At 47.1% G+C, this 14447-nt stretch overlaps 1 protein-coding gene across 4 annotated transcripts in view; it reads right to left on the reverse strand.

The window, feature by feature from the left end:
• The window catches only part of KTI12 (KTI12 chromatin associated homolog), a 98719-nt gene extending 89271 nt beyond the window's left edge, over positions 1–9448 (reverse strand). For 2 of the 4 annotated variants that reach the window (XM_073579360.1, XM_073579357.1), the window contains exon 1: positions 9099–9336. The gene's annotated coding sequence lies outside the window, so the exon portion shown is untranslated. The other 2 variants (XM_073579358.1, XM_073579359.1) reach the window with 2 other exon arrangements.
• Between the last annotated feature and the right edge of the window lie 4999 nt (positions 9449–14447).

Below are 14447 nucleotides of genomic sequence, written 5' to 3' on the forward strand. Positions count from 1 at the left end.
GTGGTTGGCCAAGTCACAGTCAAACATGGAGCTTAATGCTGATATCTGTACTTTCAGTGTGCTAGGCTTTAGACCTAGCTCAAGCCCCCTCTGTAGGAAATCCAGGATACGGGAAATGTTAGGGTTTCCTGGGTCAGGCAAATCTGGCAGACACCATGAGGAAAACTTTTTCCATATTTTGTTATATATAATAATAATAATAATAATCTTTATTTATATAGCGCCAACATATTCCGCAGCGCTTTACAGTTGAACAGTTTCAAACACAACAGTCATAAGTAACAACGTTAACAATACAATAATTAAAGCGAAATAAGACGACCCTGCTCGTGGAGCTTACAATCTACAATGAGGTGGGGGGGATACAAAGCACAGGTTTGTATTTACAATGTATTTACAATTTACAATTTACAATTGTATTTACAATGACGGTCCAGCCATCTTCAGGGGGTGGGGGTTAGATGGAGATAGTGAATGGACTACACACACACAAACATGACTTTGATTACTGAATGTGATAGGCCGCTCTGAACAAATGTGTTTTGAGCGAGCGCCTAAAACTATGCAAATTGTGGATGGTCCTAATATTTTGGGGTAGAGCATTCCAGAGGATTGGCGCAGCACGGGAGAAGTCTTGGAGTCGGGAGTGGGAGGTACGGATTAGGGCAGAGGTTAGTCGAAAGTCATTTGCAGAGCGCAGCGGTCGGTTAGGCCGATAGACAGAAATGAGGGAGGAGATGTAAGGGGGTGCCGCACTGTGGAGAGCTTTGTGGGTGAGAACAAGTACTTTGAATTGTACCCTGTAATGAATTGGCAGCCAGTGTAACGACTGGCGAAGAGCGGACGCGTCTGAGAAACGATTAGCCAGATGGACAACCCTGGCTGCTGCATTAAGGATAGACTGGAGAGGGGAGAGTCGAGTGAGAGGGAGGCCAATTAATAGAGCATTACAGTAGTCTAGGCGGGAGTGGATCAGGGCGACAGTGAGAGTTTTTGTTGTTTCCATGGTGAGAAAAGGGCGGATTCTAGAGATGTTCTTTAGGTGTAAGCGGCATGAGTGGGCAAGAGATTGTATATGGGAGGTGAAGGAGAGATCGGAGTCGAACATAACACCCAGACAGCGCACCTGTATTGTTATATATAACAATAGTGACCGGCTTCCGGGATTTCTGGAGGGTGTTTATTACTGCCTCTGATAGACCCTTGGCCCTCAAGATCTGGGTCTCAGTAACCAGACCACTAACCTCATTCCCCGGAGGTTTGGGTGATGCAGCGGGCCCTGTAAGAGCAGGTCGTTTTCCAGGGGTAGGAGGACTGGCCCCTCTACCTGTAGCTCTGTAATTAGAGAATACCAGCTCCTTTTTGGCCATAGCGGAGCTACTAGGATGGTCTGGGTTCGATCCTCCCGGATCTTCCTCAGGGTTGTGGCAAGGATTGGAACTGGCGGGAAGGCATATGCCAGACGAAACCTCCACTTGTGGGCGAAGGCATCTACCCCCAGGGATCTGTCCCTGGGGTTCAGGGAAAACTAGTTTCTCACCCAAGCATTTTCTCTTGAGGCCAGTAGATCCACCTCCAGGAGGCCCCACCAGTTGACCAGCTTTTGAAAGATTTTTTCGTTTAGGCTCCACTCGCCAGGCTGGATGCATTTTCGGCTCAGGAAATCTGCCTGAAGATTGGAGGTACCCTTTAGGTGGACTGCTGTTAGAGACCGGAGGTGTCTTTCGGCCCAGCAAAATATTCGGCCCGACAGGCCCTCTAGACTGCTGGATCTTGTACCACCTTGGTGTCTGAGATGGGCCACTGTTGTTACATTGTCCGAGTAGATTCTGATATGATGGCCCTGAACTAGGTGTCTTTCCTGCCAGGATAGCTTCCTCCACAGCCTTCAGTTCCCTGAAGTTTGAGGACTTTGTACTCAATTTCTGGCTCCACAACCCCTGGAATGGTTGTTGGGACACTACGGCTCCCCAGCCTTTTTTGCTGGCATCCGATGTTACCGTGACCAAGGGGATTTGGGACCAGTTGATTCCCCTGCACAGATTTTTGTGGTCCATCCACCATGCTAGTGAAGCTTTCACTCTTCCTGGGGTCTGGACTCTTGTTCAGGCAGGTGTGATCTCTGTTCCAGTTTCCCAAGATATGGGACTGGAGTATTCTGGAGTGAGCCTGCGCCCAAGGTACCGACTGGATGCAGGAGGTCATTGACCCTAGTATGGACATAGCTGACCTGAGGGTCGGGGACCTCGGTTTCCTGAAGCTTGAGATTCTTGAAATTATGGACCTCTGATGTTCCTCCGGAAGGAAGGACATTTGTTTACTTGAATCTAGGAGGATTCCCAAGAATTTTATCTGCAGGGAGGGTTGGATCTGCGACTTTTTCATATTCAGGATCCACCCCAGCGATTGGAGAATACCCAAAGTTTGGGTCACCTGGTTTACCAGAGTCTGGTATGAGGCTCCTATTATCAGCAGGTCGCCCAGGTAGGGTACAATGCATATACCTTGGCTTCTGATATGGGACACAGCTTCCGCCATAATTTTGGAAAATACTCGAGGGGCAGAGGATATTCCAAAGGGAAGTACGTTGTACTGATAGTGCCGGATGTCTGGACCCTGACGGATCGCAAACCTTAGGTACTTTCTGTGAGAAGGATGTATAGGAATGTGAAAATAGGCATCCTTCAGATCTATGGTTGCCATGAAGTAAGGCGGCCTTATGCCATGAAGTAAGACGGCCTTATCAGAGGAATGACAGTCTTTACCGACTCCATCTTGAATCTGCGATATGTTGGTTGAGGCCCTTGAGATATATTATTATTCTTGCCTCTCCTGTGGGTTTCTTCACTAGGAACAGCCTGGAATAATGCCCTCTTCTGTTATGAATGGGTCACCGAGGAGAAAAAGGCAAAACAAGCTAAGCCACAGAAAACCAGAGTGGTTGGTAACTATGCAGATTCCTGATCTTACCACACAACTAGCAGTAGCCGTGGAGCGTGCCTACGATGAACCTAGACGTCTCGTCACGGCCGGAGGACTACATAAGCCTAAAGCAAGAAAAGGGAAAACTAACTGCCCCAGAGCAGACCCCAAAGGAATAGATAGCCCCCACACATGTATTGACGGTGAAACAAGATGAAAGCACAAACACAGGCAGGAAAATAGGCTGAGCAAATGATGAGGCCCAAACTAACTAGACAGGAAAGGAGAGGGAAGACACTGTCTGCAACCTGCAAAAAACCCTACAAAAATAATGTCCAACACTTCTGATAGCAAAATTAACCCTGAAGTCACTAGACTTCTCCCAATATATCAGCACTCTGAAATATTCTGAGACAGAGCAAAAAGAGACCGAACTAGTAAGGGACAAAAAGCCAATTGGCAAAATACTGATAAATAAGAGTGGAAATTCAGCTCAGCCCCCAGACGGGGCTGGCAGACCACACAAAAAACTGAATAGACCAACAAAATCAAGTGTGAACATTAGCCAAAAAACTTAGTTGTAGATGACTGGAACAGAGCTGAAAACCAAGAGCTGACAAGCCAGAAGGAATCACCAGCAACTGAATAGGGCGTCGGCTGTCTTAAATCCAATCTGAGAATCCCAGATCCAATCGTCATCCCCATCCTCAGGTGGCAGATCTCCACCAATCAAACCAGCCGCACCACCTCCCGACACCACCAGAGGAAGTCCTGAAGGGGAACCAGAAAATGAGCTCACAACCCCCTTTCCTGTTCCTCCACAGGTACCTGAGAAATGGCAATTGATTGTAGGAGGAGTTGAATGCCGGATTTTAGTGCTGTAGTCTTCCGAGGTGGTAGGGAGGTAACGCTTATACCTCGCGGGGGGGGAGGATTTGAATTCTAGTAGTAGGCCCTCTTTGATTACACTGAGGACCCAGGGGTCGAGTCATTGCTTTTCTTGTAGCTGTTGCTAGGTGACCAGGATATTCCTGCTTCTCCCCTTAGCATAACTCTATCTTCCCGACTTTCCCTTCCCTCTCGGCTGGGATGGCTGATTCTGGGGGGCTCGAAAAAGCCGCTTTTTTGGAGTTCTCTGCTCAGGAAGTACCTTCTTTTTGTCTGTGGCCTTTTCAAGAATTTCATCTAAGGCCGGGCCGAAGACATGTTCACCCTTGAAGGGCAAAGAGCAGAGCTTCACCTTGGAGGTAACATCCCCGCTCCACGTTTTAAGCCAGAGGGCACGTCTGGCAGAATTGGACTGTACCATAGCCCTAGCAGAGGCGCGGATCATCTCCATTGATGCATCCGCCAAGAAGCCAGTAGCTCTTTGTAGTATAGGAAGGGAGTTGAGGAGGTCACCTCTTGAGGTTCCCCGAGAAATATGACTCTCTAGTTCCTCTATCCATTGGAAGAGAGACCTAGACACGCATGTGGACGCAATCCATGACTTTAAGGAAAAAGCAGAGGTTTCCCAGGCTTTCCTTAGGAGGCTCTCTGCTTTACGGTCCATTGTGTCTCTAAGCTGGGACGCGTCATCAAAAGGAAGGACCGTTTTCTTCACCACCCTCGCATCAACTTTCTGGATGTCCCATTTAAACTCCTCTCCCTCCAGGGGGAATCTATGCCTGAGTTCCGAAGGGGCTGAGTAGCGCTTCTCTGGGTACTCCCATTCCTGGGAGATCATATCTACTATGCTCCTATGTACTGGGAAACCTGTTCGCTTGGGTCCCTCGAATCCCCCGAACATGCGGTTTTGTGCTGAGTAACAGGCTCATCCTCTAGGCCCATGGTGGCCCGTACTGTACCGACCAGCTCCTCCATATATTCTGTGGAAAGGAGGTATTTCCTAGATTCGGCTGAATTAGAGGTTCCCGGTTGTTCCCAATTTTCAGAGCCTGAATTATATGATTTTTCTGATTCAGACTCTGAGTCTTCCATCTGAATTTTCCGTTTTTTTGGGGGTGGTGAGCCCACAATCGGAGGGAGTGGAGGTGGTGGGGGGGACAGTGCGGCCAGGGAAATCTGAACCTGGTGAGTAACCAGGCTGCGGATTTCGTCAATTAGTGACGGGTGTTCAGCCCTGACCACCCTGTCTATGCAAGCTTGACACAATTTTTTTGCCCAATTTGAGGGGAGTTTTGCACTGCATATGACACATTTGGCTGACTTGCTGGTGGTATTGGTGCTTTTGTGGGCAGACTTGTCTCCCTATAAGAAAAGGGGGGGAAGTATTTTGAGGACCTCTATCCCAAGATCGCACCGCTAGGACCCACCCCAGTTATACTTACTGTGGCTGGGGCAGTGCCGGGCTCTGCAGACGCAGGGCAGGAAGAACCGTCCATACTGACAGGGGATTTGCCTTACCTGTCGGCATGTTCCGGCGGGTTAATAAAGGGTTATCCCCGCCCTCAGCGCAGTATTTTCATTTTTCCCCTCCTCCTCCCTGGGTCCCGGGGCAGGCACAGCGAGTGCTGGCGCGCTCCGCACGCTGGCAGCTGAATGGGGGCCGCCATGACAGGAAATTGTCATACATACCCCGGAAGTGACCACGCGTGACGTCACTTCCGGGTCACCGCACGGCGTGGAACAGGGGGAGGAGAGACCGGAGAGCTGCGGGAGGCCTCCGGTCGGGGATCAATGGCCCGCTTTACTCCCCATAGGTGAGCGTGGGTGGTCCAGGAAGGTCCTGTGTTCTTATGAAGACGGGAGCAGTACGGAGGAGGGGAGGCAGTGCCGCCGACCACCACTGCCCGGCTTAAGAATTACAGGTACGCTGCAGCAGCCGGCCACACAGCATACCGCACCTCTCCATGCCCCATGGTGGATAGGAAAGACACTGGTGAGAGGGAGGTGGGAGGGACCTTTTAACCTCTCGTGCTTCCTGTCCCCCATTAGGGCGTGGAGACAAGCTCCCCCCCATGCTGTCGTGGAAGGTTGCTAGAGAAAAACACATCAGTTAAATATTATTAGGGCTTTTCACATGCTCCGAAATTGCTGCAGATTTTCCATCCGGATTTTGGCCCAAAAAAATCTGTAGAAGTGGATTAGATTTAACCAGCAATGCAGACTTAAATCAGTTAAATGTGAATTTATGTTGCAGATGCCAATGACTAAGTTATTTAGGAAGCCAACTCATAATGCACAATTGTTGTGGATTTTGCTGCAAATGACCTATTATCTGCAGCAATATACAAAAGTTCAGTAGCAACTAAAATATATTAGAAGTTAATAAAAAAAAAAAAAAAACACTGGCATCTCTATTGTAAAGCTAGCCTGGATATCTGTACAGTGGCATGTGAAAGTTTGGGCACCCCTGGTGAAAATTGCTGTTATTTTGAATAGTTAAACAAGTTGAATATGAAATGATCTCTAAAAGGCCTAAAGTTAAAGATGACATTTCCTTTGTATTTTAAGCTAAAAAGAAAATATTTTCATCTTTTACATTTTAAAAATTAGAAAAAAAAAAAGGAAAGTGGGCAGATGCAAAAGTTTGGACACCCTGTATGGTTAGTACCTAGCAGCACCCCCTTTTGCAAGTGTCACAGATTGGCTGGCTACAAAAAGCATCTACAAACGTCTTTCAATTCTTGTTTGAAGGATTTTCATCCATTCTTCCTTGGAAAACTCTTCCAGTTCTGTGAGATTCCTGGGTTGTCTTGCATGTACTACTAGTTGAAGTCTAGACACAGATTTTTAATGGTGTTCAGATCAGGAGACAGTGAGGGCCATTGTAAAACCTTCAGCTTGACCCTTTTGAGGTAGTCTATTGTGGATTTTGACATGTGTTTAGGGTCATTATCCATTTGTAGAAGCCATCCTATTTTCAACTTCAGCTTTTTTTTTTTTTACAGATAGTGTTATGTTTGCATCAAGAATTTGTTGAAATCTCATTGAATCCATTCTTCCCTCTGCCCGTTACATGTTCCTGGTGCCATTGGCTGCAACACAATCCCAAAGCATGATTGATCCACCCCCCCATGCATAATGGTTGGCGAGATATTCTTTTCCTGAAATTGTGCCCTTTTTTCTCCACACATACCTTTTATCACTGTGGCCAAAGAGTTCAATTTTAACCTCATCGGTCCACAGGACTGTTTTCCAAAATGAATCAGGCTTTATTCTTTTGCACGCTTCTGAAACCAAACTTTATGGTAACGACACAGGAGAGGTTTTCTTCTGATGACTTTCATGAAGGCAACATTTGTGCAGGCATGTCTGAACAGTAGAACAATGTACCACAACTCCAGAGCCTCCTAAATCGGCGGTTACGATTTGCCTCTCTAGCAATCCTAAGACGAGTACTCACTGAATTTTTTCTTGGTCTTCCAGACCATATCTTAACCTCTACTGATCCGGTTAACTGCCAGAAAAGGGCAATTTGAAAACGCTTTTCTACCTTCTTGTAGCCTTTTCCTGCTTTGTGCGACTCCACCATTTTCATTTTTAGAGTGCTAGTCAACTGCTTAGAAGAACTCATGGCTGCTGTTTTTTTTTTTGTTTTTTTTTTTACACACACAAGATTAGAAGAGGCTGGGTTTTTATAAAACGGCGAAATTTGCATCGCCTGGCCTTACCTAATGATGATCGTGAACCTAACAAGCTAATTAAGGTATGAAACCTTGGTCAAAGTAATCTGAGCACAGAGATCTCCAAAGTTGCCTAAACATTTGCATCAGTCCATTTTCCTTTGTTATATATTTTTTTGCCTAAAATACAAAGGAAATGTGTCATCTTTAACTTTAGCCCTTTTAGAGATCATTTCATCTTCAACTTGCTTATCTGTTCACAACAAGAGTAATTTTGACCAGGGCTGCACAAACTTTTACATGTCAAAATCCCTGAAAAGTAGAATTCCAGCAAGAACCCCGGCAGGGCCAGTCACCCATATGAAATTGATGGAATCACTGTGAACATGGTCTCACCTCTGTTCTGGCAGCAAGAGCCTGTTACAACAAAAATGTGGTTTATCATGTCTATGCAGATTTGCAAAAAATTTAATACTACCAGAAGGAAGCCAGACAATATCCTCAGTAACATCATTGGAGTTCGCATTAGAACCCCTAGATTTTAGGTATTCCAATAGAATATTCCAATAGAAACCCTGATCTGGTACTCAACTGAATAAGGGGGTACCCAGTATTAGGCACCTTTTTTGAGAGGATTATACCCAAAATCTGCCTGGAAAAGTACAGGAAGGCTTAATTATCCCTGGGTGTATCAGCCCCAATTACAGGGGAAATAATTAAGGCTATGTTCCCACTATGAGCTTTTTCATGCTGCAGGTTTTCTGCACACATTATGTAAATTATTTTTTTTTTAAACAATATAAGTAACCTAAGTCAAAAACGCACAAAAAACTCAATGCGGGAATGTAACCCAACAAGTAATCCAAAAGTTATAATGCCTGCCAAAGTGTATCAGAATTAGGCTAGTTTCACACTAGCGTTTATTCGACGCAGCGCACGGCGCCGCTAAGCCCCGCCCCCTGCCGGCTCCCTGCTCGCTCCATCCGGTCATCGTCGCCTACTATCGCACATAGACGCTTGCGATCTGCGCACCCTATCTTTAGCATAGGGTGCACAGATCGTGCGCTGGCCGTGCGCTAGTAGGATTTTGGCGTGCGCTGCGCACTTTTGAAGGTGTGCGCCAAACGCAGCATGCTGCATTTCGGCGCGCACGGCGCACCTTCAAAAGTGCGCAGCGCACGCCAAAATCCTACTAGCGCACGGCCAGCGCACCCTATGCTAAAGATTGGGTGCGCAGATCGCAAGCGTCCATGTGCGATAGTAGGCGGCGATGACCGGATGGGGCGGGCAGGGAGCCAGCAGGGGGCGGGGCTTAGCGGCGCCATGCGCTGCGTCGAATAAACGCTAGTGTGAAACTAGCCTAATTGATATGGGAGAGAGAACAAACTTTTAAATGTATTTTAGTGGTTCTTTGTGATCATTTAAGAAAAAAAGTGTGAAAAACAAAACATTCATCATTTCACACTGTTATCTGCCAAAAAGAAAGCATGCATCACAATAAAAAAAATATGAATTTCCAACAAGAAAAAAAACTGTTACAGCTCATTAAACTATATGGATACAAAGAAAGCCGAACTCTGATTGGTTGGATTGGACATCAATACTAACCAAGTGCAGAGTAGAAAATGAAATAAGTGGTTACTGGAGGAGACAGGGCTATATATAGGGACTGAGGGACCAATGACACCACTTTACATGAGAAGCCATAGAGCACGACATGGGGCTGCCGTGTGCGAGGGTATACCGGGTGTCCACCGCCGCGGCGGACAGGGGTGCAACATGCTAGAAGTCCCGCTGCGCACCCCGTTATCAGTAGCAGCTGTAATGCACAGCAGCAGCGAACAGTAATCACCTCCTCAAGGCGCCGGGCAGAGTTATAGAAGCACAACCATGGGCGGCGCCATTTGCAATTCCCAGCAAGCACTTGCTTCCGGTCACGTGGTGAGAAGTGATCCGACGCCATGGCAACGACTAATGTTGGGGCTTGTGAAGTGAAATGTGGGAGTGGGCGCACATAATTAGATCGTGTGCTAGATGGCGGGGTTCCTGTACCTGTGGGGCGAGGAGCAGTGACCGGACCCGTGTGGCGCCGGGATTATGGGCTTTACTCTGCTATCATTATGGGATAGCTGCAGGGCTGGGAAGCACAAGGGCTTGGAGGGGCTTCATTTGTAGACCCCTCTATTATGAAATATTAGGAGCGGACCCCTTACCTCATGATTGGTGAAACATTTCACAGCAATTGTGGGTAATAAGCGGCAATGCCCAGACGCCATGATGGGAGCTATACACAGGGCTGGCTCAGGACAGGCTATTAACCCCCGGAGCTGGTTTCGGTTTTGCATTTCCGTTTTTTGTTCCCCTTCTTCCCAGAGCTATAACTTTTTTATTTTTCCGTCAGTATGGCCATGTGAGGGCTTGTTTGCGGAGCAAGTTGTACTTTTGAACGACACCATTGGTTTTACCATGTTGCGTACTAGAATACAGGAAAAATATTCCAAGTGCGGTGAAATTGCAAAAAACAAGTGCAATCCCACTCTTGTTTTGTTGTTTGGCGTTTTTGCTAGGTTCACTAAATGCTACAGCTGACCTGCCATTATGATTCTCCAGGTCAGTACGAGTTCATAGACACCAAACATGTCTTGGTGCTTTTTTTTTTTTTTTATCTAAGTGGTGAACAAAATTCCAAACTTTGCAAAAAAAAATTGCACCATTTTCCAAGACCCGTAGCGTCTCCATTTTTCGTGATCTTGGGTTGGGTGGGGGCTTATTTTTTGTGCGCCGAGCTGACGTTTTTAATGATACCATTTTTGTGCAGATAGGATCTTTTGATCGCCCGTTATTGCATTTTAATGCAATGTCGTGGCAACCAGAAAAAACGTAATTTTGGCGTTTTGACTTTTTTTTTTCACTATGCCATTCAGTTATCAAGTTAATCCTTTTTTTATTGCTAGATCGGGCGATTCTGAACACGGTGATACCAAATATGTGTATGTTTGATTTTATTGTTTTATTTTGAATGGTGCGAAAGGGGGGTGATTTGAACTTTTATATTTTTAAGCAAATTTTTTTTTTACATTTGGCATGCTTCAGTAGTCTCCACAGAAAACTATAAGCTGCCACAACCCGATTGTCTCTGCTACATACAGGCGATGGTCAAATCCCCTCTATGTAGTAGAATTGCTGACTTGCTACGAGTGCCGACCACTAGATGGCGCTCATAGCAATCTGGCACTGACAACCATAGAGGTCTCCAGGAGACCTCCGGTTGTCATGCCGACTCAACAGTGACCCTCAATCACGTGATGCGGGTTACTGGTGTGCATATTTCCGGCGTGATTGCTGGAACTGCTGGTTAAATGCTGCTGTCAGAGATTGACAGCAGCATTTAACTGGTTAATAGCCACGGGTGGGTCGCGATCCACCTGTGGCTATTGCGGGCACATGTCAGCTGTTCAAAATAGCTGACATGTCCCAGGAAAGATGTGGGCTCACCGCCGGAGCCCACATCAAAGAGAGGGAGTCCGACATTGCCATAAAGACGCCCAGTGTTGGAATGGGGTTAAAGGAAGCGTTCTATTAAAAAAAAGTAATTAAAAGGGTTGTACAGTCTATGTACAAGTATGCAGTTATTCTGTCTAGTCACATTCTGGCCCAAGAACAAGTGCTTCTCACAAAATTAGAATATCATCAAAAAGTTTATATAGAGTCCAGACTCTGGGACCTTGACTTCCAAATGAAATACAGAATTTACTTTCATCTTCCAGTTCTTTTTCTCCTTGGCCCAGGTAAGACGCTTCGGGCTTTGTCTATTGGTCATGAGTGGCTTGACACAAGGAATGTGACACTTGTAGCCCATGTCCTGGATACGTCTGTGTGCGGTGGCTCTTGAAGCAATGACTCCAGCAGCAGTGCCCTCCTTGTGAATCTCCACCAAATTTTTGAATGGCCTTAACAATCCTTTCAAGGCTGCTGTTATCACAATTGACTGCCTTCTGGACATCTGTCAAGTCAGTAGTCTTCCCCATGATTGTGGAGCCTATTGAAACCAACTAAAATACCTTTTACTCTTCGCCACGACAGCACCCACTGGAGGTATCGGATCCGCCCATTTGGAACAGGAAACCCTACAGGAAAGATAAAAGGGGCGGTCCGCCTTTCCTCCTCAGTTTTGGTTTCCTGTTCCAAATGGAGCAGGATCCTGCAGGATCTTACCTGGGCCATGCATCCGCCTGTGCGGTCTCTTCGGGAACGGCAGGGGCTGCGGTCCGGAGGCAGCGTCGGGGGAGACTCCGTTTGACGGCTCCCCCCTCGTCTGGTGGCATATTGGTAATGGCCGGGTCCGGGGAGGGCCGCCCGGTCTTACCAGGGAGCGCGCCGGTCTGGCATCCGGGGGATCCTCCCCCCCCCATCCCCATCGGTGGGGGTATAGCGTGGATGGTGAGGCCATGTGCGCGCGAGCCGCGTGTGTAATTGCGGTGGCGCGGGAGCAGGCCGGCGCCCGACGCTCCTATACCCCGGAAGTGATGGTTGAACTTCCGGGGTAAGATGGCGATGACGCGGCGCATGCGCCCTGTGACTGGCGACTTCCGGGGCTACAATATGGATACAGATAAAACAGCGCTGCAGCGCTGCAACGTTGGAACATGTCGTCCCCCGCAGAGTCGCAGACCCCAGCAGGGGATTCAGCTGGGGGCAACTCCACCAGGGACCGCAGCGCCAGGACGGAGACTGCCCGCAGGAGCGAGGCAGCAGAAACCCGATCCAAACCGTCTCAGCCATCTGAACCGGTATTAAGCTTCACTGGGTGAGTGTGCAAAGCATATGCTCTACCTATTAAGCTAACCTCCTCTCCTCCCCCCCCCCTTCCCCCCCCCTCTTTACCTTTGACCTCCCGTTTTAGTCAAAGAAAAAAGGAAAAACAAAACATAAAGAATGCGCATTATGTTCAGAGCCTCTCCCTGACTCCTACCCCAAAAAGCTCTGCAAACAATGCATTAAAGAGACCAGGCAGGGGTCGACGATATCTTCTCAGGATATCCGAGCCATAATTAGGGAGGAAATACAAGCCATCAACCGCGCCAGCACTCCCGCAGAGTCCAGTCATAGAAAACAGGTTATTGTTAGTTCAGAGTCAGAGGAAGAACAGGATTTAAACTCAGACTCCGCTTCCACGTCCTCATCATCATCCTCGGAGGCGGAAGGACGCGCATGTTTTCCTCTGGACAGCGTAGATAACCTGGTAAAAGCGGTTAGAAACACTATGGGGTGTGAAGAGGAAAGGGGAGCCCAGACCGCGCAGGACATTATGTTTGCGGGATTGGCAGAAAAAAAGAGGAGACCATTTCCAGTAATACCGGCAATTAAAGATCTCATCAAAAGGGAATGGGAAAAACACGACCAGAGGGGTTTTCTCCCATCCGCCTCAAAACGGAAGTACCCGTTCACTGATGAAGATCTATTAAAATGGTCTAAAATACCAAAAGTGGACGCTGTCATATCCTCCACTTCCAAACAAACCTCGATCCCGGTCGAGGACGCAGGATTGTTAGCAGACCCATTGGACCGAAAGGCTGAATCTTCGCTCAAAAGGTCCTGGGAGTCCACCACCGGGGTATTCAAACCCGCAATAGCCAGCACATGTACTGCTAGGTCAATGCTGGTATGGCTAGATCAATTAGACCAGCAGATTGAGCAAAGAGTGTCAAGAGACAAACTGCGTGCAGCCATCCCGTTGATAAGAGGGGCAGCTGCCTTTATGGCAGACGCTTCAGCGGACACCCTAAGACTGGCAGCAAGGTCGGCAGCCCTGGTGAATAACGCCAGACGCGCGCTTTGGATAAAAAGCTGGAAAGGGGATGCACAGTCAAAGTCCAAAATTAGTGCAACCCCATGCGAGGGTGAGTTCCTCTTCGGAAAAGCCTTAGACGAAATTCTCGCCAAGGCAAAAGAAAGAAAAAAGGCCTTCAGTGATTCTCCCATTCCGTTTTATAGGAAAACCTTTAAAAGACGGCCATTCGGGAGAAGAAGACAATCGGACAGAACGAGATGGGCCACGAAAGACGAAAAGCAGAAGGGTACCATCTTCAGAGGGCCAACATATAGGAGAGAGAAAAATTAAAAGTTTAGACCCACCGGTTGGGGGCAGATTAAAATTTTTTTTTACCAAATGGGAACAAATTACGTCAAACCCATGGATTTTGAAAATAATCAAGGAAGGAATAAAGATTGAATTCCTTCGAATCCCCTATGAGTTCTTTGTTATAACTCACCTTAATTCCTCACTTCAGCAAAAGGCTCTCGAAGACGAGATTCGAGTCCTGCTAGCCAAAAAAGTTTTAGTTGACGTCCCTGAGGAACAACAGGGTAGAGGCTTTTACTCTCCCCTGTTTTTGGTGTCTAAACCAGACGGTACATTTAGAACCATTATTAATTTAAAGAAGCTAAATTCATTTATAAAAAATTATAAGTTCAAAATGGAATCGATTAGATCCACTATAAAGCTTCTTTTTCCAAATTGCGTAATGGCAGGGATTGATTTAAAAGATGCTTATTATCATCTCCCTATACACAACAGATTCCAGAAATACCTAAGAGTCGCAGTGGAAGTCGAGGGCAGGATTCGTCATTTCCAATACGCGGCCATGCCCTTCGGGCTTTCCACGGCACCAAGAATATTTACCAAGGTGATGGCAGAAGTGATGGCCTACCTTCGCCAAAAGGACACACTAATTGTACCATATCTAGACGACTTCCTAGTAATTGGGAATTCAGTCAAACAATGTACTGAACGCGTGACTGACGCAGTCTCCTCTTTTCAGAGCCTTGGCTGGATCATCAATATCCAAAAGTCCAGACTCGATCCGCAATCTCTCCAGACTTTTCTAGGATTTCAACTAGATTCCTTGACCCAGAGATGTCTACTACCCCAGGTAAAAATCATCCTCATAAAACAAA

The sequence above is a fragment of the Dendrobates tinctorius genome, unplaced genomic scaffold, assembly GCF_039654945.1.
Source record: "Dendrobates tinctorius isolate UK_male_01 unplaced genomic scaffold, ASM3965494v1 ptg000062l, whole genome shotgun sequence".
Taxonomy (NCBI): domain Eukaryota; kingdom Metazoa; phylum Chordata; class Amphibia; order Anura; family Dendrobatidae; genus Dendrobates; species Dendrobates tinctorius.